Source organism: Pseudopipra pipra, chromosome 3 (assembly GCF_036250125.1).
Source record: "Pseudopipra pipra isolate bDixPip1 chromosome 3, bDixPip1.hap1, whole genome shotgun sequence".
NCBI classification, from domain to species: domain Eukaryota; kingdom Metazoa; phylum Chordata; class Aves; order Passeriformes; family Pipridae; genus Pseudopipra; species Pseudopipra pipra.
Window position 1 is genome coordinate 73,156,965 of NC_087551.1, and position 25,750 is coordinate 73,182,714.

The window sequence follows — 25,750 nt, forward strand, 5'->3', positions numbered from 1 at the left end:
CAACAAAGGACCACTCCATGCCAAATAATGACACCTAGATCATCACCTGGGAAGAAGAATTCCAGAGACATGCTGAGAACTCAACGCTGGTGTCGCTTGACGTCTGTGTCACAAAGAGTTGATCCCAGTCAGACCACACAAACCTGACTGTTTGTTTATATGGCTTTTTATGGAAAGCCTATGCTGACTAGCTCAGATATAAGTGTACCTAAAAATAGGGAACATAAGTCCCACTGTGTCTTATTCAAGGTAAAACACGGTGACTGCAGGCAAGCATGAAATATTTTGATCTCTCTTCATCTTTACTTCTTCCCTGACATCCTTCCCAGCGAGGCCTGTCCCAGCATTTCCTTGTCTCAGATAAACAACGCACCTCTAATTAATGTTTTCTGTTAGTCGAGAATTTGCTACCCCTACACTTAAATTAGGTACTTCTGATATTACTAATTGAACATCCATTTGGGTCAAAGCATCTAGTCCAGCAGGGACAGTTCTTCCACCACCTGCTGGTTATTTATTACGTCCATCAGGTTTTCCTGTGGCACTGAGTAGTTTCTCATGGTTTGTTCAGTTAGCTAAACCTCATTCCAGGGCCTGGTCATCTGCCTTTTTACCTTAGTAGTATTAAGCAGAAAGTATGTCAGATTCATACCCTTTTCACTAAAATATTAATTAATGGCCTCTGCAATTTAAATTCATCTGCTATTTCTTTGTGTAAAACTGTTCATATGGCAATAATGTGAATATATCCTCATGAGCCTCATTATGGGCTTTTCTTTCATTGAAGTTTATTTTAACTCAGCTTTTAATTTGCGTTCAATGTCTTTCACATTACTTAAATCATCAGCCTGTATTACATAAAATAAAAAAAATAAAATTTAAACCCTGAAACGATCTGAGAAGACAGTTTCTGAAGAATTGTATTCAGGGGAACTGGAGTCCATGATAAAAAATAATAACTTTGTAGTTTATAAATTGTTGTAGTTAATTTAGTGAACTATTGCTTAATCAGAGAGATTGGAACAGATAATTGGAATATGTAAAGTTAATTTTATTTAAAGAGGAATTACTTTTCTTGGTCTTTAAATTGCAGTTGCTATTGCTTTCAGCCAATGCAGATGATAAATACCTATATTATACTCTGAGACAATGACATCAGATGTATGTAATTATACATGTGTATATTATATTTATAAAACAATGAGAATACTCCATGCTGACTGGTCCTGTTAATTGAAAACTGGAGGCTGACATTTGATGAAGGAAAAGCATAAGAACAAAGGAATTTTATTCATGATCAAAAAGCTGTCATGACACAGTAAAAAATTAATGCCTTTCTGAAGAGACAATAATATTACAGCATGGAGCCAACTAACTGTCTAGCCTTAAATCTAGTATTGTTACCAAATTCATCTTGGATATAGTAAATCAATACAATATTCTGCTTCTATTATATTACATTTTACTGTTGAATATTATATATTTTTTACAAAATCTTCATGCAAAAATCATCGTTAGCTTTAATTTAGGTTGCTAAACCAAATGACTTGGTGATACAGACTAACACAATTAGTGTAAAAATAGTGAAAAAATACCATGAAATCTATTATTTATTCATTTTTTCATTTTCGTAGTCACATCTATCTATCCTTTGTCCTAAACCACTTACATATTTTCACTTCTGTTCTAGAAGAAAACGTATTCATCTGGAGTTTTTGGCTTTTGCTACACAACATAGTATTAGATTTTTATAATCATCAGGCCTCATTATTCTAAATAAATTATAGAAACTTGATTGGTGAATACATCAGAGTTATATTAGCATAGGTGGCTCCAGGTGTGCCTTGGATTAAGGATAGCAGAGAAGATGACAGTAGTAGTAGCATGGCTGTGGTATTTATCCAAACTCAATAAATCTTTCATGCAAACTTCAACTGGTTATCAAGTTTACCTGGATAATTTCCTCTGTATTAATGCTTTGGTGCAAAGGGAATACCATGTCTGCACAGTTCCCTGACCTGAGAATTACTGTTCCATAAAATATAAAGCTTTAAAAAGTATATTTCTGCCATTTCCAGTGTCCTCAAACATGGAGGTGTCATGGAAGACGTGGGTATGGGTTTGGAGAAGAGACACAGGTTGAGAAATATGAGGTCCTGAAAAGCACTGATGACATGAAAAGGTTTGGCTGTTTACCATGTAATTAGTGTCTCTGGAATAGGCCTCTTGGATCAAAATTATACTCCCACCTTCCTACAGTACATTTCTAAATAGTCTATAAATTGAATCAATTTGTATCTATTGGTGTGGTGGGTTGACCATAGCTGGCCAGGTGCCCATCCAGGCTACTCTATCAATCCCCTCCTCAGCTGGACAGAGGAGAAAAAATATAACAAAATGCTAAAGGGTTGAGATAAGGATGGGGAGAAATCACTCAGCAATTACTATCACAGGCAAAACAGACTCTAATTGGGGAAACCAGTTTATTACTGATAAAAATCAGAGTAGAATAATAAGAAAATAAAACTCAAATCTTAAAACACCCTTCTCTCCTTCTTACTGGGCTCAACTTCACTCCTGAATTCTCTTCCTCCTCTGCACCAGGCGATGGAAAATGTGGTCTGTAGTCAGTTCATTGCATGTTGTCTCTGCTGCTCCTTCCTCTTCAGAGGAAGGACTCCTCATACCCTTACCCTGCTCTACATTTGCTCATGCTTTTGACAGTGAATCTTTAAGTGATCTAAATCACCCATTCATGACAATATTCTACCCAGACTATCCTGAGGACAAGGATATGTGACTAGAGAACTGGATGCTTTATACTTTCTTTTCCTTATGCATTTAATGGAAGCTATTACACTTGTATTCCTTTTCTAAATATGTGACTGAGAACTTTGAACTTTTTATACCATAAATAATTGTTATGGACACTAAAATCAGTAAATAAATACATAAGATGTGGAAGTTCATTGTCCTGTAAATAAAGTACAAACAAGTGCAGCTTAAATCTGTAAAGTATTCCCAGTAGGATGATGTTATGCCCAGGGCATCATATACATTGAGAAATGATTGATTTTCTCCTGCATCTTTTTGCCCACTGAAAAAATAGTCAATTTCATAAAAATGAAAGATAAATGGATAAAATAAATAAACCAGGAATGAGAAAAGCTGGAAATATTAAATGTCAGATCAATGTTTAAACTGAGAGAGCTTATGAAATGTTTCTCAACAGTATTTATAATTATAAAGGAGATTAAAAGTTGAGTGCTTTTTCTACATCTGTAAAATGTCTTTATCATTTATACAGTAATTCTACAGACAAGTCAACATCAGTCATTCCCTGAATATATGAGTCCCAAACATCAAATAAAGCTGTATACAATTTATGAAGATGGGTAATCTGTCATATCAATAACATTTTATTTAGCAACATATACCAGTAAGGAAAACTGTATTGTATCTGATCTGTTTTGCCCATTTAAATGCCCTTGGACGTTCGAGACAATATTAGAAAAAAATCCTGCCATATTTAGTGTCATGAGCTTACAAAAGTGAAATCAGATGCCAGCACAAAAGCTCGTAAGTTAACAGTATCAAGTTCTAATAAAATGTAGGAAGAAAAATCTATCATTATCAAATTATTTGATACTGATATTTATCATATCTGGTCTTGTTCTCTAGAGATCTTAAATAATGTCACTAAGGACGGAGGAAAAACTGACAGTTAATTTCAAAACCTGGTTTAGTTCTTGCATGTCAAAAGACCCACTTATTTAATAAAAGTGGTTGAAAATATTCTGAAATAAAAAATTGATTCTCTATTGCCATAAGAAGCGTGTAATATATACATTTATACATAGCAAAAGAAAGATTTTCATTAGAAATACAGCATAACACTATTCCCCATATTAGTATATGCTCCCCACCAAAGTATTAATGTAAGATAAAGCTTCTTTATATGTGCACTTTTATCTACACTGGCTTCTGGAAAGCCGTATTTTTTTTTATTTATTTTTTTTTTTTTAAATATCATCACTCCCATAGGATGGATGTACAAGCTTACACTTTTTTTCAGGACCTGTAATGGATTGCCGTGGACTGAAAGAAATAGACTTGCCATAGTCCACAGCAACAGGATAATCAATCAACAAGACCCTCTAGCTGTAAGAAGAAACTAAAAATGATCTCGAATGCAGAAGGTTTATCTCACAATTGCCCAAATAATGAACTAATAATTTTTTAATATTACTTTTTTCCCATCATGCAGAATCATGGAAATTGCTGAATGGAAGTACAAGAGAGGAAGCTTGAGTAGCCATGGCTAAAATAGATCTGTTGTGTATAATAAAATTTCAACTTATATTATTTTAGTTTGCAATCGAACTGATCTGCAAGTGGGAGGTACTGCTCTTCTAGTCATTACAGTCCCTGTAATTTCTACCTTGGAGAGACATTAGTTATCCTAAAGTGAAATACTATACTTTTAAATAACTGCTCTGGGGTTCTTTTTTCAATACTTCTGTGTTATGTACAACATTTAGAGAAATCCTTAATGTCTAGAGATGCAGAAAGGTTAATATAAAGCCCGAAACGTGTGTCGAACTTCATCACCTCATATTTTGAAAAATTCCTGTTGATTCTGTTTATAGTATCTTGAAATGAACTTTTGCCACTACACTCAATCTCTCCCCTCAGAATCATGAGACCTTTGTATGTAAGAATTCATCCGTCCATCTTCATCAGTACTTTAATAGGTGTCTGCTGGGGAAAAATGACCTGGATAGATTTCAGTGATTTTTCATGTTTATATATATCTCGACATTTTCCTCTAAAATACAGGAAAGAAACTCTTCAGCAAAATTCCCAGCAACAAAACGAAGTGCAGTAAATCAATAATAATAAAGCTATAATAAAATTATAGCCTCATTTTTTCAAAGAAAAATGTGAAGTTAACTGCATAAATGATATCTTTAAATTCAATACAGAAATGGTATGTCATGAAGAGGTGCTTCAAACACTAATGGACAGGTGTAATCAAAAGTAGTAATTACACCAATTTTAACAGATTTGCCAACAGAAGCTGTGACTATTTTATAAATCATCATCATCATCATGGCTAGGCTTTGCGAACAAAGATTTGGGGAAGGCTCTACCTACGTTTGTTACAAGTGCGCTGGTGGCTAAAGAGGCCAATAGGCACGTCTGGTTGCAAAAGGCACAGCAGAAAGACTCCTTAGGTGGTATATTCTGCAAGGTACAATTCTTTCTGCATTGTCTTTTCTCCTCAAGAGTGATCCTGTGTGCTTTCTCAAAAGCATCAGCAGCGTTATAGATGGTGTGTCTCCAGACCTCCTGATTGGAGGCCAGAGTAGACCAGTTATGTTGGTCAATATGGCCAAGGCTAAGATGTTGCTTCAGGGAGTCCTTGTATCTTCTCTTCAGGGCTCTTCTCATGTGGCAGCTGATGGCAAGTTCACCATAAAGCAAGATCTTAGGGAGGCGGTGGTCCTTCATCCTTGAGACATGTCCTGCCCAACGCGGCTGTGTTCTCAGCAGCACGGCCTCAATACTTATAACTGCTGTTTGTTCTAGAACAGATGTATTAGTCACATAATCTGACCAGTGGATGTTTAGGATTGTACAGAGACAGCGTTGATGGAAGCGTTCTAGGAGATGCAGGTGGTGGCGGTAGATGACCCGTGATTCAGACCCATATAAAAGAGTAGACAGCACAATGGCTCTGTAAACACTGATCTTGGTACTTTTCTTCAAGTGTTTATTATGCCAAACTCTTTTATGAAGCTTTCCAAAAGCACTATATGCCTTTGCTAACCTGTTGTCTATCTCTCCGTCAATCTTATCATCTGAGGCTACCTAGGTAATTAAACTACTGGACTGATTTGAGCTCTGATTGGCCAATGGTGATATGGGGATGATGGAAGACTTCCTGAGGTGTGGGTTGATAGACACCTTCAGTCTTCTTTAAACTGACTTCCAGCCCAAAGAGCTCAGCAGCATCTGCAAAGCAGGATGTTAAATGTTGCAGAGCTGCTTCTGTGTGGGCCACAAGGGCGACGTCATCAGCATAGAGCAGCTCCCGGACAAGATGGTTTAAGGTCTTAGTGTGGGCCTTCAGTCGCCTTAGGTTGAAAAGGCTTCCATCAGTACGATATCGAATGTAGATACCATCCTGATCATCGAGGTCTGCCATGGCCCTTTGGAGAATCATGCTGAAAAAGATTGTGAATAGGGTTGGTGCAAGAACGCAGCCTTGTTTTACACTGTTGGTTATTAGAAAGGGCTCAGAAAGTGCGTCGCCATATCTGATTTGGTCGTGCTGATTCTCATGGAGTGAGATGATCATTTTAAGGAACTTGGAGGGACAACCTAAACATTCCAAAATCTGCCATAGGCCTTTTCTGCTCACAGTATCGAACGCTTTGGTGAGATCAACAAAGGTTACATAGAGACCTTTGTTCTGTTCCCTGCACTTCTCTTGCAGTTGTCTGACAACAATCACAATAATTATAAAATCTACTGAAAATATTCCCCATTTAAGTCACAACCTGTTGGACAAATGCTGGTGAAAAAAAAACCTGTCACCTATTCTATTGCATTAGACTAAAATGAATTAATTCACTAAGTTGTAAAGAATGTTCAATAATGCATTGAAATGTAAAATTCAATGAAAGGTCATCTGATTAAGGTTATGAGAAATATCTTTTTCCTCCCTTCTCTCTCTTTCACCCCTTTATGTCTCCATGAGTAGAGGACTACCAAATTTTCACTTTCAAATGTGAAATCCAGTAACTAAATTTAAAGCAGTTGGAAAACCCTCAGACAGTCATGTGTTTCTAACCTCCAAAATGAGAGACAATAGTCAAAAGCTGGAACAAGATATATAGCATATCAGAACATAAACAGAACATCACATAATGAGCAGATTTATATTACTGTAATTTTGTTAATCTTATTTTTAAAGTATTTTTTTCAATACAAATCCTCACTGAAATTGATAAACAACACAAGTTACTGAAGTTACTGAAAAGTTATAAAAAGTTCTTTGAGTTCCTTAAGACTAGGAAATAATTTTAAAGAGACAATGTGTCACGGTGATAGCAACTCTGCCATTCACAGCTGATGATACTTTGCATACAGAAAGTAAAGGTCCTTTCTTTACGGAAGGAAGGAAATTGTTCTTTATAGTTACTTTATTTTAGATAATATTGGATTATACATGAAAACCCACGAACTTCTATCATGTAATGTGTAATGATTAATTTTGTAGCTGTTGAGAATATGGGGAGGAAGAGTCAGGTATTCAAACAGTAGGAAGAGTATTTGTCATCCTAATGCGAATTCAGTTGTGGGAGACAGGGAATATAGAAAATGTATGTCATTGGCTCTTAGAAGAAGGTTGGTGCAACTTGCAGTTGCCTTAAAGGAGAATTTTGCCTATAAGGAACAATGAGGAAATTTGGATAACACAGTCATTTTAGACAAGTATTGAATAATGTTAAATTTATGTGATAACTACAGACCAAAAATAGAATAGGTATAGAGTGATTGAGGATTCTGTTGATTTTAAATTTGTAAACTTGACAATAAGATCCCTCAGGAAAATAGCCATGAGTTGCTGAAATTGCTTTAAATGTTATCTTTTCATGGCTACTGAATTTGCCAGGACATCTGCAGACAGGGAAAAAACCCTTCTGGGCTAAGCAGATATGCATTATCAGTAAATATATATGATTTTTAGTACAAAATCATAAGGCAGAAAAGAAAGGAAGAAGAGCATGTGTCTTTCACAATAGCAAGAGTGGTCAACTTCTGAATTTTCCAGGAAGAAGTTAAACAGGGGAAAAAAAGTATGAAATATACCATTCGGAAACCTTCCACAGAAAAATGTGTACAAGTACCTTCTCTTGGACTGATCAGTTTTTCACAAGGTGCAGGTTGAATCTTTCTGGGCCCAATGAGACTATTCTGCCTCCACTACTATAGCCTGAAAACATTTAATTTACTCCGTGGATGTTATTTTTTTTAGATAATGTTCATTTATACTGTGCTCCTGTATATTGTATTGACCTTTGAATTTGTGTTTTCTGATCAAAAGTATGATCTGAAACCAGTTGAAATAGTCATATTCTTTTAATTATTCCATTTCTTGAAAGCTTGGATCTTATGTGAATTTTAATCTGTCTGACTGGTGGGAAGTGGGCACAAGCTGTCTCATTTTGGTCTTGCTTTGGTTTATAGTGTCTACAGACTGTTAACTCCTCTCACGAATACTTTGACAGCCTTACACCTATGAGCAACTCTAGCTCCATTGGAGGGTGCAGTATGGGCTTCTGCAAGAGATAAACGAGCTGCCAGAGATCTTAATTTTTGAGGAAAATGGTGTATTATTGTTCTATATAGAACATGAGAACAGCATCATCACAAATCTGTGATGATGTAACTTTTTTACTGTTTGTTCATTTCAGAATATTTTGAAAATGTAAAGGAAGCATTACAGAAACTGACAAAACTCACTGGTTTTGTACTTTCAATGTTATTATACTTAATATATCTTCAAATACTGAAGTTTGGGGGATATCCAAGTTCATGAGAAACTATTGACATTAATTTACAATGACTAGACAGATTATAACAGCTTATGATGTACTGAGAAAAAAAAATGGTAAATACAATGGAATGGTCCTGAAAATTCAGGAAGGGTCTAAATCAAATCAAATCAAATCAAATCAAATCAAATCAAATCAAAACCAAAAAACAAAACAGGTCACAATTTTTTCAAATGTGTTTCTATTTATTTTTATGTTTTGAATGCTTAAGGTTTCCAACATTTGTCTTAATCATTTGCTTAATAACATATTTTTGCCATTCAAGATTGTTCTTTGCGAAATGAAGTGTTTTTAAGGAAACTTGTGAAACAAATTATCTAATCAACTGAAAAAAGTTTCTAATAGTCCTATAATGGACATTCTTTCTTCCAAGAATCCTCAAAGTTTATTCATAATTTTGTTTATTTTCCATTTTCTTTTTTGGCCAACTTCTTGTCTCTCTTGCAAACACATTTAACCCTGTAAAATTATCACTGAGTAAAGGCATATTATTCACCATGTACATGAACTGTGTTAATGATCATTCGATTATATATCCTTTTAGAATTTCCTGTAGTGCTCCAGTTCTCTCTCTTTAGCCTTCAGGTTTACAGATATTCTTTCTTGCTAAATCTTCCCTGTTGGTCCACTCAACTCCCATGCATGACAGAAATGCTATGTCTTATCCAGTCATTGTCTTGCTGATGTTTCCCCTCTATCCCTGATTTTGAGAGGCAGCTGATTATGTCCTTATTCAGTAAATTCTAGTATTTATTTGTGTAAAATAAATGTAAATACTTACCCCTTCCCCTGTAGAAGCCTCTGGCCTGAAAGTTTTCTCTTCAGAGTTGAGATAAATTGTGGAAAGGGGTGGGGTAAGCCTGGAAATTGGATTTTAGATTTCTCATTGGCTCAAACTGCCACAATAGTGATGAGGTCTCCCCTGAGCCTCCTCTTCTCCAGGCTGAACAGCCCTAGCTCCCTCAGCCTCTCCTCATAGGACTCTACTCTCCTCTGGACCTGCTCCAGGACCTCAATATCCTTCCTGAACTGAGGGGCCCAGAACTGGACACAGGACTCCAGGTGTGACCTCACCAGTGCCAAGTACAGGGGAAGAATCACTTCCCTGGACCTGTTGGCCACACTGTTCCTGATCCAGGCCAGGATGCCATTGGCCTTCTTGGCCACTGGGTACACTGCTGGCTCATGTTCAGCTCATGTTCATATGATGAAGGTAAAAGATCTACTGTAATTTTAGTTTGTTGGGCCAAAATGATTTAGTATGCTATCAAAAGTGAACAAACAAGCTTCAACAAATGCTTACTATTTACTCACTGATGGCTGTTTTAATTGAGGAAATAACATCAAACTCTATGAAACTGTGACCATTGGTTAAGACAGACTGATAATCTTTGATGTTTATGTGGAACTTGTTTCTCAAATATTCTTCTTTTTACTTCTTATGCTAAACCAGAGTTCATGTACATTTTGTGAAATTAATTTCTTTCAGATTTTGTAGAAAATAATCAAAATTAGCTCATCTTTGTCAGGACACTGATAAGGGCATTTTTATTATTGAGCATATATCTTTAGACAACCAGTTAATCATTAAGAAGAATAAGTTTGTAAAATTTGATGGTTTCTGTGTCTTGTCCTGGTTTTGTCTGGAAATTTATTTTATTTTTAGTACCTGTGTTTTGGATCGTAGTGTTAAAATAGTGTTGTTAACACACTGATGTTTTAGTTGTTGCTAAATAGTACTTAGTCTAAATCAAGGACTTTTCAGTTTCCCGTGCTCTGTCAGAAAACAGGTGCACAGGAAGCCAGGAAGGACCATAGGCAAACAGATGACCCGAACTGGCTAAAGATATATTTCATACCATAGAGGATCATGCTCAGTATATAAAGTGTGGAGAGTTGTCCTGGAGGTGTCAATTGCTGCTTGGGGACAGGGTGGGCATCAGTCAGCAGATATTGAGCAACTGTATTCTGGGTCACTTGTTTGTCTTGGGATTTATTCCTCTCTCTCTCTCTATTATCTCCCTTTTTGTTACTAATGTTATTGTTATTATTATCATCATTATCATCATCACCATTAATATATATTACTTTATTTCAATTTCTACTGTTCTTATCTCAACCCATGGATTTTACCTTTTTCTGATTCTCCTCCTCATCCCACAGGAAGGACAGTGTGGGTAGTGGAATGAGTGAATACATGGTCCTTAGTTGCCATCTGGGGTTAAAACATGACACTGGCATCAATCAATAGTTTACATAAGCACTGAGGTATGTTTTTAGGTGCCCACACATATGACTTAGTACTATTATTGATGTCCTAAAACATTCATATAGGTCTCCAGCTGTCACTTTAAAAAGACATGGGGTTTCTGTATATCCTTTATAATGTGATTCTTCAGGGCATTAAAACTTGTACCTGGGCTCTAGCTGTCTACCTTAGCCTCCCTTGCGGCTTCAAATTCAGCTGTCTAAAATGCATGTGAATGCATGAGACCTTCCCATGAGACTAGTAGATCCGAGACAAGACCTACAGGGCATCTGCAATATTCTAGAGTGGCAGCTAGAATCTGGATGAAATAATATAGGGTACCTAAAATGATCCCAGAAAACATTGATTATTAAATTGACTCAAGTCTCACATCCTTATTTTATGGGCATCCACAGGAACTGAAGATATCATCTTTATTTAAATGTCATAATTTGAAATGTTATCTTACTCCGATTATGGAAGCTTGAAGCTGAATTAGGTACATATCACATTATATGGCAGACTGCAAGATACAAACTAACAATTTTTTGTTCTAAAAACAAAGCTCTAGTCTTGCCAGCATTGGGGAAAGGGCTCATCTTATTACATTGCTTTGTATTGATGACTGCCCTCATGCCATGTGAAGAGCCCTCCCACAACAAATAAGTTTTATTTCTTAATAAGACAAACTGATTCTATAATATTTTAGCCCCTAGCTGGAAAAATTGTCCTTTCCATAGGTACTTTGAATAATCTTTGCACACATTGGGAAAAACAAGTAAATCTCTGTTCAGTCCCTTAGAATGGCTAAAATTCATGCACTTGTTTTCTGAATTTGTGTGCCAAGATTTCCTTATTAGCAGATAACCTTAGTTCTATTCATTTCCATCAATGCTTTGATGGGCTGTTGTCGAAGGTGTCATTAAAACCATTTTTTCTGGCACAGACTTCTAAATATGTTCTGCAAAATTGATGAAGAAATGGAATTTTTATGTGTTTGTTTGTTTTCTAGAAAAATATTTTTACTTGGAATGAAAAGGCAAACTTAAGAATTCAATACTGAAAATGTCATGGAAATGTACTTTTCAAGCCAGACCTCCTGTGGCTTTCAGAGCAGTCCAATTTCAGCTAAACTTCCAGCCTTATGTGCTTTCCAGCCTCCCTCCTTCCTTAGCAATCTCTGTAAGAACAGAAAGGGCAGCTGCAGACTGCAAAAACTGCAGTTCTGAGCTCTGCACTCACAAAAGCTGAGAAGTGGCAGAAAGTTCCAATTATTCCATAATTGTTTGTTTGTTTTTTCTTTGGTTTTTGGGTTTGTTTTTCTGGGAAATTTCAGGGAGTCATAACTGACCAGGGAGAAAAGTTGTTTTATGCTATTTTATGCTAGCTAATTTTATAGGGGACTAAAAAGTTCGAAGAGGGACAAAGTTCAAAGAGAGAACTTGTCTTTGAACATGTGCAAGTAAAACTTGATGAGGTGTCTTTTTCAGGAATGTCTCCCAATAAGGCTTTGGGGAAAAAGAGCTAAAAGAATGAGATTCAAAAATCCACAAATTCTCTCTGGCTTAATACATAATACCTTAAAAAAAAGCACTAAACCTTAGTGAAATTATTGAATGCCAAAAAATTCTGGTTATCAGAAGTTTAAGGCTTTTCTTGGAGGAAAGTATATTTTGTCCTAGAAGGAAGAGACATAATCCATGCTGTTAAGCATACCATGCTTAACACCGCTTAAAACTGCAAATAAAAACAATAGAAAGGTATAGCATAATGAATTGCTATTCATTTGGACATAGTCCATCTTCAGGATTGGGATGAAATTTGACCATATAATGTAGACCTCTGCTTCCTCTACAGTGTACAAATTTTAAACAGTACAAAGGACATTTTGTGTCCAATTCTCAATGCAAATCCTCATGTGTCTGCTGGTATTCTACCCTTTCACTGACATATTATTCTAATTTCATCATTAAAATCCCTGAAATGAGGTTTGTACTTACTTGATAAAATGTCAAACATACTGTGTGCACTTACATGCTGAGGTAAAGATTTCTATCCAACTTCCTTCTTCAGTAGTCATTACTTTCTCTTCATTTCTAGCACAGCATCCAACCAAAAGGCAGACATCTGTTTTTCAGCTGCTCTTGGTCTAGTTTATAACTACCCTGAAATAATTTGCAGTCTATGGCATATCATCTTAAGCTGTGAGGTAACTAATTAGCAATTCTAAATGAAAGGGGAACTGGAAGCAGAAAACTACACTCCTACAATAAATATGCCTGACAATTTGTGAAATTTAGGGCGTATAGCACTTACAGATAAATGTAGTGAAAAGGCAGAATATATACATTTGACATTTGGAACAAAACCCCATCTCATTATCAAGGCAGTCAACAACCCATAATTCTGATACTTGGACCATTATATACTGAGTGAAATTACTTACTGAATTCATTAAGACATTGTGAATCCTGTAGATAGAAAACTTCTCTTAGAAATACATCTTAACTCAGTAAGTTGATGGTAATATCCTTTAACCTTGCTGTGAAAACCAGAGCAAATTAGTGACAGGCCAGAGCATAGGAGGATCTATGCTCATGTCAGACTTTAGATGATCTCCATTTTTTTTAATAAAGTTAAAAATCTTAGTTGCTTTCAGTTTCTACTGAGCAGATGTTTTCAGTGAATAGCTACAATGTGCATGATTTATTTTCCTAAAACTAATTCAAGATGCAAGTAATTTTCATCATTTCCTCTAATTTCTATTATATTGTGTCTGTCTGTTCCAACATATTCTAATCACCAGTGGTCTAAGTGACTGATTTCAGCAGCCCAATGATGAAGGTAGTTGGCCAAGAACTCCTGAAAGATTTTATGTAAATATTAATGGCAACAGCTGTCAGAGACAGAGTTCTTATTTCCAGGTCTAAAAGGCAGCAGAGCATCATCAAAAGAAAGAATGTTTTGAAGGGAATCCTAAAGATCATTTAGGACAACTTGCTGTTCAAAGCAGTGCTGGCTTCTGAGACCAAGTTTCTCTGAGTCTTGTCCAGTCAAGCTTTGAATATTTCTGAGGGTGCTTATTCTACAGCCATTCTGCACAATTTGCTTCAGTGCTTAAACACTCTCTGTGCAAAGAGTTTTTTCTTTTGTCCAATCATAATTTGCCCTCCTGAAACTTATGACTGTTGTATCTTGCCATTCATTGTGCACAGCTGGGGAAAGTCTGGCTCCATCTCCTCTGCAATCTCCCTTCAATGGAAGTCTGCAGTAATTTCTCCTTCAGATTTCTTTTCTCCAGGGTAAAGAAACAAATTTAATTTGGGCTCAAAACTATGTACTGTTTATTCTACTCTCTAATCATCACAATGAATAGCTCCAGTTTGCCTTGTATTGTGAGATGCAAACATTTAGGGAAAAATTACTTCCCTCAGCTTTTTACTGTACTCTTGTCATTAACCCAGTATGGGTTTCACAATAAAGTTTATTGTGAAATTTACCAGATCTTCAGCAGCTGACTCATGTTTACCTTGTTGCCTGCCAGAACTCCTGACTCCTTTTTTTGGTATTCGTTCAGGCTTTCTGCAACACCCTCCCTCCCTCCCTCCATTTTCCTCAAGTTCCATTTTAGAATGTATTCTTGTTGCCAGCATCACATATCATTGGTATTATCAAAATTGAGAGCTCCATAACATAGTTGAGGAAGTGTAGAGCACACCAAGAGGTACTGAGTGAAATTATATGGTCAAGACACTATTACTTCTCTTCTATCCCAGCAATCCTTCATACATTGCAAGACCTGGAGCTTTTGCAGAATTCAGCTCATATAGTAAGGTAAACTCATGCTTTTGCTCCTTCTGACTCAATGTTATATGCCCCTTGTTACGGCTGAACAATTTTAGAATGAATGGTCACAATAGCAATCACATAACTACTGCTTTTGTGTTTCCCCTGACCAAAAGCTTGCATGGTTGTCTATAGGTAGATGTGGTAGGTTGACCTTAACTGGATGCCAGATGACCACCAAGCCACTCTATGTCCTCCACAGGACATATAAGAATGAAAAAACTTGTAGGTTGAGATAAGGCAGTTTACTAAAGCAAAAGTGAAAGGTACCGCATGTGCAAGCAAAGGAAAAAAAAACCAAAATATTTTATTCTCTACTTCTCATGAGCAACCCATATCCATCCACTTCCCAGGAAACAAGGCTTCAGCATGTGTAGTGATTTCTTTGGAAGACAAATATTGTAAACAACAGATGTCCTCCCCCAACCTTCTTCCTCTTCTTTCTTAGCTTTTATATTTGAGCAGATGTCATATGGTATGAAATATCCCTTTGGTCAGTTTGGGTCAGCTGTTCAAGTTGTGTCCCATTTCAAGATTTTGCCCACCCCCAGCGTCCTGATGGGGAGGTGGGATGTTGTAGAGACAGCACCGATACTGTGGCAGCACTGCTCAGCAATAGCCAAAATCCTGGGGTGTAACAGTACTTTTCCAGTTACCAATGCAAAGCACAGCACTGTCAGGGCTGCTATGGGGAAAATTACCTCTGTTTCAACCAAACCCAGTACACTGGACAATGTGGGTACTAACACTATGTTTGGCACTTGGCATCAGTGTGAGGCAAGGGAAAATAATGCTCTGATATTCTCTGGATTCTTTCCCAAGGCCACATGACATGGGGTTTTTTTGTTGTTTTGTTGTGTTATTTTTTAACATGCTCATTCCATCATTACTCAACCTTGAGATTACTTTCTTGCAAAGACGTAGTGGGCTGACAGTATTGTCTAATTTCAATTTTTATTACCTTTCTGTAGCTTTTAATGAGAACTTAAACTCTCAAATGTCAGATTTTTGGGTATATTTAGATAAGGCTAATGATATGGTCTGGATTTTTTTTTCTGATGGATATGAAAACTGTGAAAAGCAGCCAGTTTTCCTTTTCCCCAGAAGAATCACTTTTGCAATTGGATCTTTAATTACTTCAAAAGCAAGGAAGGTCCTTTGTAGGCAAATTATTATTTTGTACCCACTGACAAGACAGTAGAACAGTTATGCTGATGTACTGTTTAAGAAGACTCCAGGCATAAAATAAAACCATTTGTCTTCATTGGTAAATGAGCTGGTAAATGGGCCTACCGGAGTTGGAGCCCTGCTAGACCTTCTGTTCACAGAGACGGGCTGGTGGTCGGAGGCCATCTGGGACACAGTGACCATGAAATAATAGAGTTTTCAATACTCAGGGATGCAAGGAGGCCCATCAATAAAATCTCTACGCTGGACTTCCGGAGGGCAGATTTCGGCCTATTCAGAAGATTGGTTCAGAGTGTACCCTGGGAAACAGCTCTTTAAAACAAAGGGGTCCAGGAGGGATGGACACGCTTCAAGAAGGAAGTCTTGAATACACAGGAGCAGATTGTCCCAGTCTGCCAAAAGGCAAGCTGGCAGGGAAGATGACCAGTCTGGCTGAACAGGGAGATGTTGAAGGAAATTAGGGTAAAAAAGAGAGCCTACTCATTATGGAAAAAAGGGCTGACTACTCCAAAAGAGTTTAGGAATGTTTAGGTCTTGTACAAAGAAAATTAGAGAGACAAAGGCGCAATTTGAACTCAATCTTGCCACTTCTGTTAAGGATAACAAAAAGTCCTTCTACAGATACATCAATAGCAAAAGGAGGGACAAGGAAAACCTCCATTCTTTATTGGACACAAGTGGAAAAGGCTGAGGTATTTAACACCTTCTTTACCCCCGTTTTCAACAGTAAGACAGGTTGTCCTGAGGACAGCTGGCTTCTGGAGCTTGTAGACAGAGATAAGAAGCTGAATAGCCCCCTTGTAATCCAGGAGGAAACAGTTAACGACGTGTTGAGCTGCTTGGATCCTCACAAGTCTATGGGACCAGATGAGATCCACCCAAGGGTGATGAGGGAGCTGGAAGAAGAGCTCACCAAGCTTCTCCCCATCATCAACCAACAGTCCTGGCTTACTGGGGAGGTCCCAGATGATTGGAAGTTGGCGAATGTCATGCCCATCCACAAAAAGGGCTGGAAGGAGGACCCGTGAAACTACAGGCCTGTCAGCCTGACCTCAGTGCCTGGCAAGATTATGGAGCAGATCATCCTCAGTGCAATCACACAGCACCTACAGGATGGACAAGGGATCAGACCCAGCCAGCACGGGTTTAGGAAGGGCAGGTCCTGTCTGACCAACCTGATCTCCTTTCATGATCAGGTGACCCACCTGGTGGATGAGGGGAAGGCTGTGGATGTGTCTACCTGGACTTCGGCAAAGCATTTGACACCATCTCCCACAGCATACTCCTGAAAAACCTGGCAGCCCATTGGTTCAGACAGGGACACTCTGTGCTGGGTCTGGAACTGGCTGGAGGGCTGGGCCCAGAGAGTGGTGGTGAGCGGTGCTGCATCCAGTTGGTGACCAGTCACTAGTGGTATTCCCCTGGGATCAGTGTTGTATCCAATTCTGTTTAATATCTTTATTGGTGATTTAGATGAGGGGATTGAGTCCACCATCAGCAAATTTACAGATGACACCAAGCTGGGGGGGAACATTAATCAGCTGGAAGGCAGGAGGACTCTTCAGAGGGACCTGGACAGACTGGAGAGTTGGGCTGATTCCAACAGGATGAGGTGCAACAAAGCCAAGTACTGGGTCCTGCACTTTGGTCACAACAACCCCATGAAGAGCTAAAGGTTGGGCACAGAGTGGCTGGAGAGCAGCCAGGCAGAAAGGGATCTGGGAGTTTGAATTGACAGGAAGCTGAACATGAGCCAGCAGTGTGCCCAGGTGGCCAAGAAGGCCAATGGCATCCTGGCCTGGATCAGGAACAGTGTGGCCAGCCGGACCAGGGAAGTGTTTCTTCCCCTGTACTCAGCATTGGTGAGGCCACACCTGGAGTCCTGTGTCCAGTTCTGGGCCCCTCAGTTCAGGAAGGATATTGAGGTGCTGGAGCAGGTCCAGAGGAGGGCAACTAGGCTGGTGAAGGGACTCAAGCACAGGTCCTATGAGGAGAGGCTGAGGGAGCTGGGGTTGTTTAACCTGGAGAAGAGGAGGCTTAGGGGAGACCTCATCACTCTCTACAACTCCCAGGTCTCTTCTCCCAGGCAACTATCATTAAGACAAGAGGGTATGGTCGTAAGCTGTGCCAGGGGAGGTTTAGGTTGGATATTAGAAAGAAATTCTTTCCAAAGAGGGTAATCAGACATTGGAATGGGCTTCCCAGGGAAGTGGTGGATTCTCTGTCCCTGGAGGTTTTTAAGATGAGACTGGATGTGGCACTTAGTGCCATGGTCTAGTAACCATGATGGTAGTGGATCAAGGGTTGGACTTGATGATCTCGGAGGTCCTTGCCAACCCAGCTGATTCTATGATTGTTTAAACAGATATGAAATCATTTTAACATAGACCTGAGCAAATATAAAAATAATTTATAGCTACCCAATCAAAGCTAAAGGGACGAAGGCAAATTATACATTCATATGTACATCTTGAAACTAAGCCTTTCTGACTTAAAAAACCTTTTTTCAGCATTGCTGGAAGGTGTTCCCTTCCCCTTGGTAATCCTAACCTGAAAAGCTACCCTGAATGTAAGGGCTTTTTTTCTCAGACTGTGGAAGCATAGCAGTAATTTTGCTGGCACTGAACAGGACACATGCACAGGATGGGTGGATTCGTCTAAGGATGAGACTCTTTTGGTGGAGCTTCATTAAGAAGTCCAGTCTTCACTGTGATGGTTGTGGAGTCAGATCTAGTGGGCATAGAGTAGCACAGGTGATATATGTTGGGAAATTTTTGTTGTACCCCTTGAGATGAATTAAAAACATTGATGTTTAAATATAAACATAAAATAATGATCAATGTATAGGACAGAGTCCCACTGTTTTAAATGATCCCATAAGGAGCCTACAAAGATATGTCACTAGCTGATACTTTATATATATTTGCACTTCCACCAGTCATTTGAGCAGCTGCATGAGGCACCTCAGTCCAGCCTTAAGTCTATACCCCAACCCAGCTTTGCCACCCAATGATGACCCCTGGGCCCATATATTCCAGGACAGCTACAAGACAATGCTGCAACCGTTTCTTATCACCAAGGGAAAATTCACTTCTTTATAGGGAATCTTTCTATCTTTCACATTCCTGCTTCCAGCCACTGTAACTCAGTTGACAGTTGGACCATCCTACCTTTCATGCTAGATTCCATGCTAGATTATTTCTCAGTCAAAAATTACCACCGCTGAGCAGTTACAATTTGAATTTCCCCTTCATACAAGTAGCTTAACATATGATTTATAAATTATGATGAGGTACAGGGAAACACTGTCCAGCCACAGCTATCAGGCATAGCATCATTTTTCAGCAGCAGTCATCAGGAAGAAGAGACAAAATTAGTTGTTTGACATATATTATTTCAATGTTCAATGCTCTTTTGGCGTTCAATATTATTTCCTGTGCTGTTTCAGGGGCAGTATTAGCTATGTAGATGCTGTTGTCCCTCTCAATTTAATTCCATGTGGTTTTATTGAAGAAAAATTAGAACAGGTTATTTATGCTTTAGAGGAGATGATAAGGAGAACACTAAAACTGAGCACGCAAACCTCCTCCCATCAGTCCCTTCAAATTATTAGAGTTATAGTACATTACACTTGTTATCAAATATGTATGTAATGCTTTTCCAGAAATACATTCTAACCCCACTGAAGTATTGGTTGAATTACAGGGATAGAAATGGTATTTTACAGCCTCTATTTACATAGAAATCAGACTATATGATCTGAAGATAGTCCATTTGAGATGACGTGATTTTATATTACCCATGTAAAGTACATTATTTTTCAAAAGAAAAGAAGCATTTTATTTCTAGATGCAGAAGAGGACACATGTGAAGCTTCCTGGAGAAAACTCTTCTGTAACTTCTCTGCAGCCTGCGCTGCAAAGAATATGACATGGCCATCAGCACAGAGAGATCACAAATTGCTTTCTTACAAGCATAATAAGCATAACTACATGAAGAATATGGTTGCAAACTGTGCATCCATGAGCAACTCCTTGAAATAAATGGAGTTGCAAGAGAAAATAACCAACATAGGTAAGAGCAGAAAAAGGTCATTAAAGGAAAGTTGTATGCATGTTCTTTGGGTGATCTTGGTTTCAACATTTTAATGTGGTGAGTTGATCTTGCCTGGCTGTAGGTGCCCACCAAGGTACTCTATCACTCCCTCCCCTCAACAGGACAGGGAGAGAAAACACGCATAAAAGCTCATGAGTCAAGATAAGGATAGGGAGATTACTTGTCAATTACCATCATGGGCAAAACTAATTCAACTAAGGGAAATTAATTTAATTAATTCAAATTAATATCAGATTAGGATAATGAGAAACAAGAAAACTAAAATCACCTTTCCCCCACCCCTCCCTTCTTCCTAGGCAGTGACAGTCTGAAAAATAAAAGCTAGACACGGTTCCAGTATGGGGAAACTGGAATGCTTTATTGAATACAAGAACTCAATTTTAAAGGCATCTGGGGCTGGACATGTTAATGAAGGAGACAACCTATGTTAACTGGGGAGTTACACAAGTTTTTACTGCAATTTCCAAATAGTTAATTTTTCTTCTAGCAGGATTACATGGGGGATAGAGGGATTATAGGGGTTTAGACATGGTTTTAACAATCATCTCAAAAAGTCCTTCCTTAATTCTTCTTGAAGCCAGGTTTATATCTCTGGGTTGCACATCAACAGGTCTCAGGACAAGGGTCCAAATTTCTTCAGATCACGAGATGTTTGTCAGCCTTGTTTTCCAAGGTTTGTGATTCAAATTTACTGAGCTTCCTTTTGCTGAAAGCTGGGTTTGGGCTCCTACACTAGGCTCACCTTCACTTCCAGTTCTTTTACATTCTCTTCCAAAATGGTAGAGGGAATGGGATTTGCAGTCAGTTCACATCATTTTGTCTCTCCTGCTTCTTCCTCCTCACACTCTTCCTCTGCTCTAGCATGGGGTCTTTCCCACAGGATGAAGTCCTCCATGAACTTTTCCAATGTGGATGCTTCCCATGGGCTGCAGTTCTTCACAAACTGTTCCAGCATGGGTCCTTTCCATGGGGTACAGTTCTTCAGCAACATATTTTTCTCTAATGGGTCCCCTGCGATGTCACAGGTACTGCCAGAAGACCTGCTTCTGCAGTTATTCCTCTCCACAAGCTGTAGTTTCTACTAGGAGCCTGCTCCAGCATGGAATTCTCCACAGGCTGTGGGTGTATATCTGCTCCAACTTTGGGCCTTCATGGGCTGCAGGAAGACAGCCTGCCTCACCATGGTCTTCACCACAGGCTTCAGGGAAATCCGCGCACCTGGAGCACCTCTTCCCCCTCCTTCTTCCTCGACCCTGGTGTCTGCAGGGCTGTTGCTTTCACATATTCTCCCTCCTCTACCCCTACTCGCACTGCACAGAAGTTTTACCCTTTCTTAGACAGGTTATCACAGTGGCACTACCAACATCACTGGCTGGCTCAGCTTTGCCCAGTGGCGGGTCTGTCTTGGAGTCAATTAAAACTGGTTCTATCAAACATGGTGGCAGCTTCTTGTGTCTTTTCACAGAAGCCACCACTTCAAGCCTTTGCTGCTACCAAAATCTTGCCATGTAAACCCAATACACTAAAATAATTGATGTTTTTCTGAACAGACTATAATTAGTTATTTTTAAATCTGAGTGATAATATGTAACTCAAAATACTGAATTATCGAGAGTTGGAACTGTTTAGCCTAGAGAAGGGAAAACTCAGAGGTGATATGTATGATGTGTAAAATATATGCAGTGTGTACAATGGATATAAATACCTGAAGGGAGGGTGCAAAGAGGACAGAACAACCATTTTCAGTGGTGTCCAGGGACAGGACCAGAGAAAATTGGCACAAACTGAAACATAGGATATTTGCTCTGAACACTGGGTAACTTTTTTTTACTGTGAGGGTGACAGAGCAACCTAAGGAGGCTGTGGAGTCTCCTGCCTTGTGCGTATTCAAAAGTCATCTGGACACAGTCTTGTGCAACTGGTTCTAGTTGACCCTGCTTGGCAAGGGAGAGGTTGGACAAGAAGGCTCTATGCTGTATCCGCATTCTTCTTAGAATGGTTTATTTTTCATGACAAAACCCATTGAACCTCACTCTTCCCCCTACCCCCTGGTGGGGTGGGAAGAAGAATCAGAAGACTATGTTAAAATATTTGGGTTGAGATAAGATAACTTTAAAAATTCAAATGAAGAAAAAAACAACAAAACAAAAAACAGTAATAGCAATAATAATAGTAACAAAAAAGAAGAAAGAGTGAGGAATAAAACCCAAGAGAAAAAAGTGATGCACAATACAATTGCTCACCACAATTCCTCACCAGCAGGGCCTAGATTCTCTTTATGCATAAACTCCGAAGAAGCTTATTATGAAGTTGCCACAGTGATAACTGTAGTACAAAGCCTCCTGTTTAATTAAGTCATGTTACCACAGGAAAGGAAGACAGTAAATGCAGTGTCATTTTAACAAACTTTTTTAAAACACCTCTGTAGGGATAGACACTGGTCTGAATGCATTTTACTTTTGTACCAAACAAAGCACTCAGAACTATAACAAAGAATGGAACTAAGTGAATGTATGATGCTATGGTGAAAAGCCAATACAGCTTTTGTAGAATAAAGCCATGATCTACAAATTTTGAAGAGATATTTCGTGATGCGAATGAACTTGTCAATAAGGTTCATAACAGTATACATGGACTCCCAAAAAGCTTTTAATAGGCTTTTTTTTTTTTTTGAAAGTGTGTCCAGGGAAGAAGAATATTCACTTTCAGCAGGAATGGATGCATGTGCTCTTTACTGGTTAACAGTAAAGTTTTTTCCTGTTAATACTATTTTGGGTTTTTTGTAAAGACAATAGTGGACCAGTACCTTTACCAGACAGGAAATTCTGAAGACTGTGATATGCTGAATATAATCATGCAGTCTCCCACTGGTTTGTATTGTATGAAAATTCAATAGGGAATTATTTTTTTTTTTTGTATCAAGGTGACCTTGTCTGTCAAACTGCAGGACTAAATGTAAGAGATGATATAGTGGAACAGTGATTGGCTAAAATTATGAACCACAACTGGATGCATTAAGGGAATAGAAGTCCTTACAAAGGGAACTGTGTTCCTCACTGAGCCACTGTGCCATAGAGAATGCTTTCTCTTAAGCAAAGCTTGTCTCCACTGTTATTGCACTCACACCAAACCCTAAGGTTTCACTTTGTAAACCAGAATTGTAAAAGGAGAGGAACAGGTTTTTAGACCATTCATGTCAAGTAGTCAGCATCTCGTGTGTGTATTAACTACACTTATGATGGGAGCCTGATTTATCATGGCCTGTTACTTTAATTGTGTGTAACTTCATGTAATATAGGGAATGCCATGTCCATATATAAAGTAAGAAATATGTTAGACTCATATAGAGAGTTGTAGCTTAAATTAAAAATACATTCCAATACTTAGCTGTGTATTCTAAACTTCCTATGATACATTGTAACATATGAAAAGACAAATAAGAAAGAGAAATTGTATAGAACGATTTCTATAAATGTCTCAGCAGAAAAGAATACAATTCTACCATTAAAATAACTCGTCTAATGAAAGGTAATGCTGCACAACATAAAAGGAAGTTGGGGAGCAAATATGAGCATTGCTAAAATATTTAAGTTATATTAAAATTTGCATGCTAGGAACTACATGTGTCATACTAATGAGAGACATCACTGAAACAAAATCCTAATGGCAAGATGGTATTGGGAAAAAAAAGGCAGCAAAGTAAACAAAAGTGACAAAATTAAATTCAAAAATGCAAACCACAAATTATAAAGAATAATATAAACTTGCATACAGAATGCCAAGTCTACAGTTGTTTCTGTGCTTGTCCCTAGTCTGTCAAAACTTAATTCTTATTTTGCATTGATAGTGATTGTAGAAGGAAGGAAGTTAAAACCTGAAAGCATGAGAAATTTTCTTCTGCACATCTTTATTTCTTGCCTTCAGTAAACACTTGACATACTGGCAGGTCTGATCTTTACATAAACCAAATGTCTGCCAGGGCCTGAAAGACACAGTGTGACCAACGTTTTAAAGAGCTTTCAAAGCCAGATTTAGGGTCATTCAAGTTAAAGGATGTGATTAATATTATCAGTTTAAATAATCTGTATAAACTCTATATTATTTTGTACTTGGTGATCTCAAGAACAGTTTTGAAGTTGTCTAAAAAATGTTCCTTGCAGCATTCAGTAGAAAAAGAACACCAACTTCTAAAGCTCTGCAACTCTTCGACACCTGGAGACAAAACTCACTTCCTCAGGTTCTGCCTCCCAGTGAAATACTAAAGTGCTAGATTACACCAAGGTAAAGGAAATTGTTTTAGCACCGTGTTTCACAGAGGATGGATGGGACTTGACATTAATGCTGTGTGCTATTGACACAATGAAACTGTCTCCTTGTGAGAAACACAACAGGGAATATATGGCGTAGTAAAGAAAAGTTGTCTTGCAGAGAATTTACACCTGTACTCCAAAGATGACTTTCATCCACACTTCATCTTCTTTCCTCTTAACAGATTACACCAGCCATGAGATCACCTGATTTGAAAGACCACATTATTCATAGATAAAACCCACTGGAACCCCTATTCTAAGGACTCTCCTGACTTCAGTTAATTTTTTTTTCTCTGAGAAGGCTGTAATGTATTTGGGTGAGATAGCACTTTTCAGCTTTTGAGGTTATATTACAGAATCATAGCATCATATAGAAGGCTCAGAGTGGGGATGAGCACATTGAAAAATGTAAGGGAGAAGGGTGAAGAGGAACACAAGTCTCACTGTACCTTAGTACCTTAGGACAGTTTATGGTTTCCACACACTGCTCCAACAAAAAAAAAAAAAAAGCTTTATAATTTAAGTTAAATATCAAGCATGTAAAATACAGAAACAGTCTTGAAAGGCTGAACTGGAATCCAGGACTCATTCAGAGTCTGCAGGTCTTCAGAGCTTTGCTTGATAAATGTTTGAGAGTTTTTCTTCCACGTAGTGGCACAGTTTTATTGGGAGGAATAATGTCTTGCTGTTTAAATGCTTACATTCTTTATTGGTTCTGGTTTTGTAGCAATGACATGTTTCTTGTTATTTTATCTTCTCACTGAGTTTGAATCACTCCTGTATCTCTCTAATCTAAGACTGTAGCTTTTAGTAATGCAGCAGTTCCATTACCAACAACTATAACTGGAATTATGTCTCTATCTTTTTAATGGTGTTGTTTTTCTTCCCTGATACTCTTGCAAATCAATATTAATGTGAATATTTAAATCTACAAAATCTGCACCTAGTCTATTTGAAGTATTAGATGAAGCTTGTAAAGCTGTTCTTTTATTCAGTTCCACCTTCCAACCTAGTCAAGTTAAAATCATAGAAAAGTGTCAGATTTGCAATTTGTTCTCAAAGCTTTTAGCTTTAATAGCCCAGTGCTGTATGTTAAAATATAGGGGTTTTTGTGAAGCACTGAACATATGCTCCTGACATACATCGGAAATAAATGCACTATTTGGGTGAATGGCAGATTCTTATACAGATAAGAGAATGGATGAAAGTTGGAAAATAGATTTAAGGGGAACTTTTACAGGGGGCTTTCCCTGATGCCTTTAATGTCTCTGTTCTTTCTGTGAAGAAAAAACAAAAGCCTAAGTTCTGAAGCCTTTTTCATCTTTCTTTTTCCTTTTTCAGGAAACACATTTATCCTTTGAACATACAGGTGAGAAAATACTGAAATATGCTTCAAAAGTAAACAGTTTATTATT

General features: G+C 38.1%; 1 long non-coding RNA gene across 1 annotated transcript; it reads left to right on the forward strand.

Annotated features, from left to right (window-relative positions):
* Window positions 1-2,081: 2,081 nt before the first annotated feature.
* On the forward strand, window positions 2,082-4,335 carry LOC135410599 (uncharacterized). Its single transcript, XR_010428769.1, has 3 exons — window positions 2,082-2,182; window positions 4,076-4,163; window positions 4,268-4,335. It is a non-coding gene; the product is annotated as an uncharacterized LOC135410599 (long non-coding RNA).
* The last annotated feature ends 21,415 nt before the right edge of the window (window positions 4,336-25,750 follow it).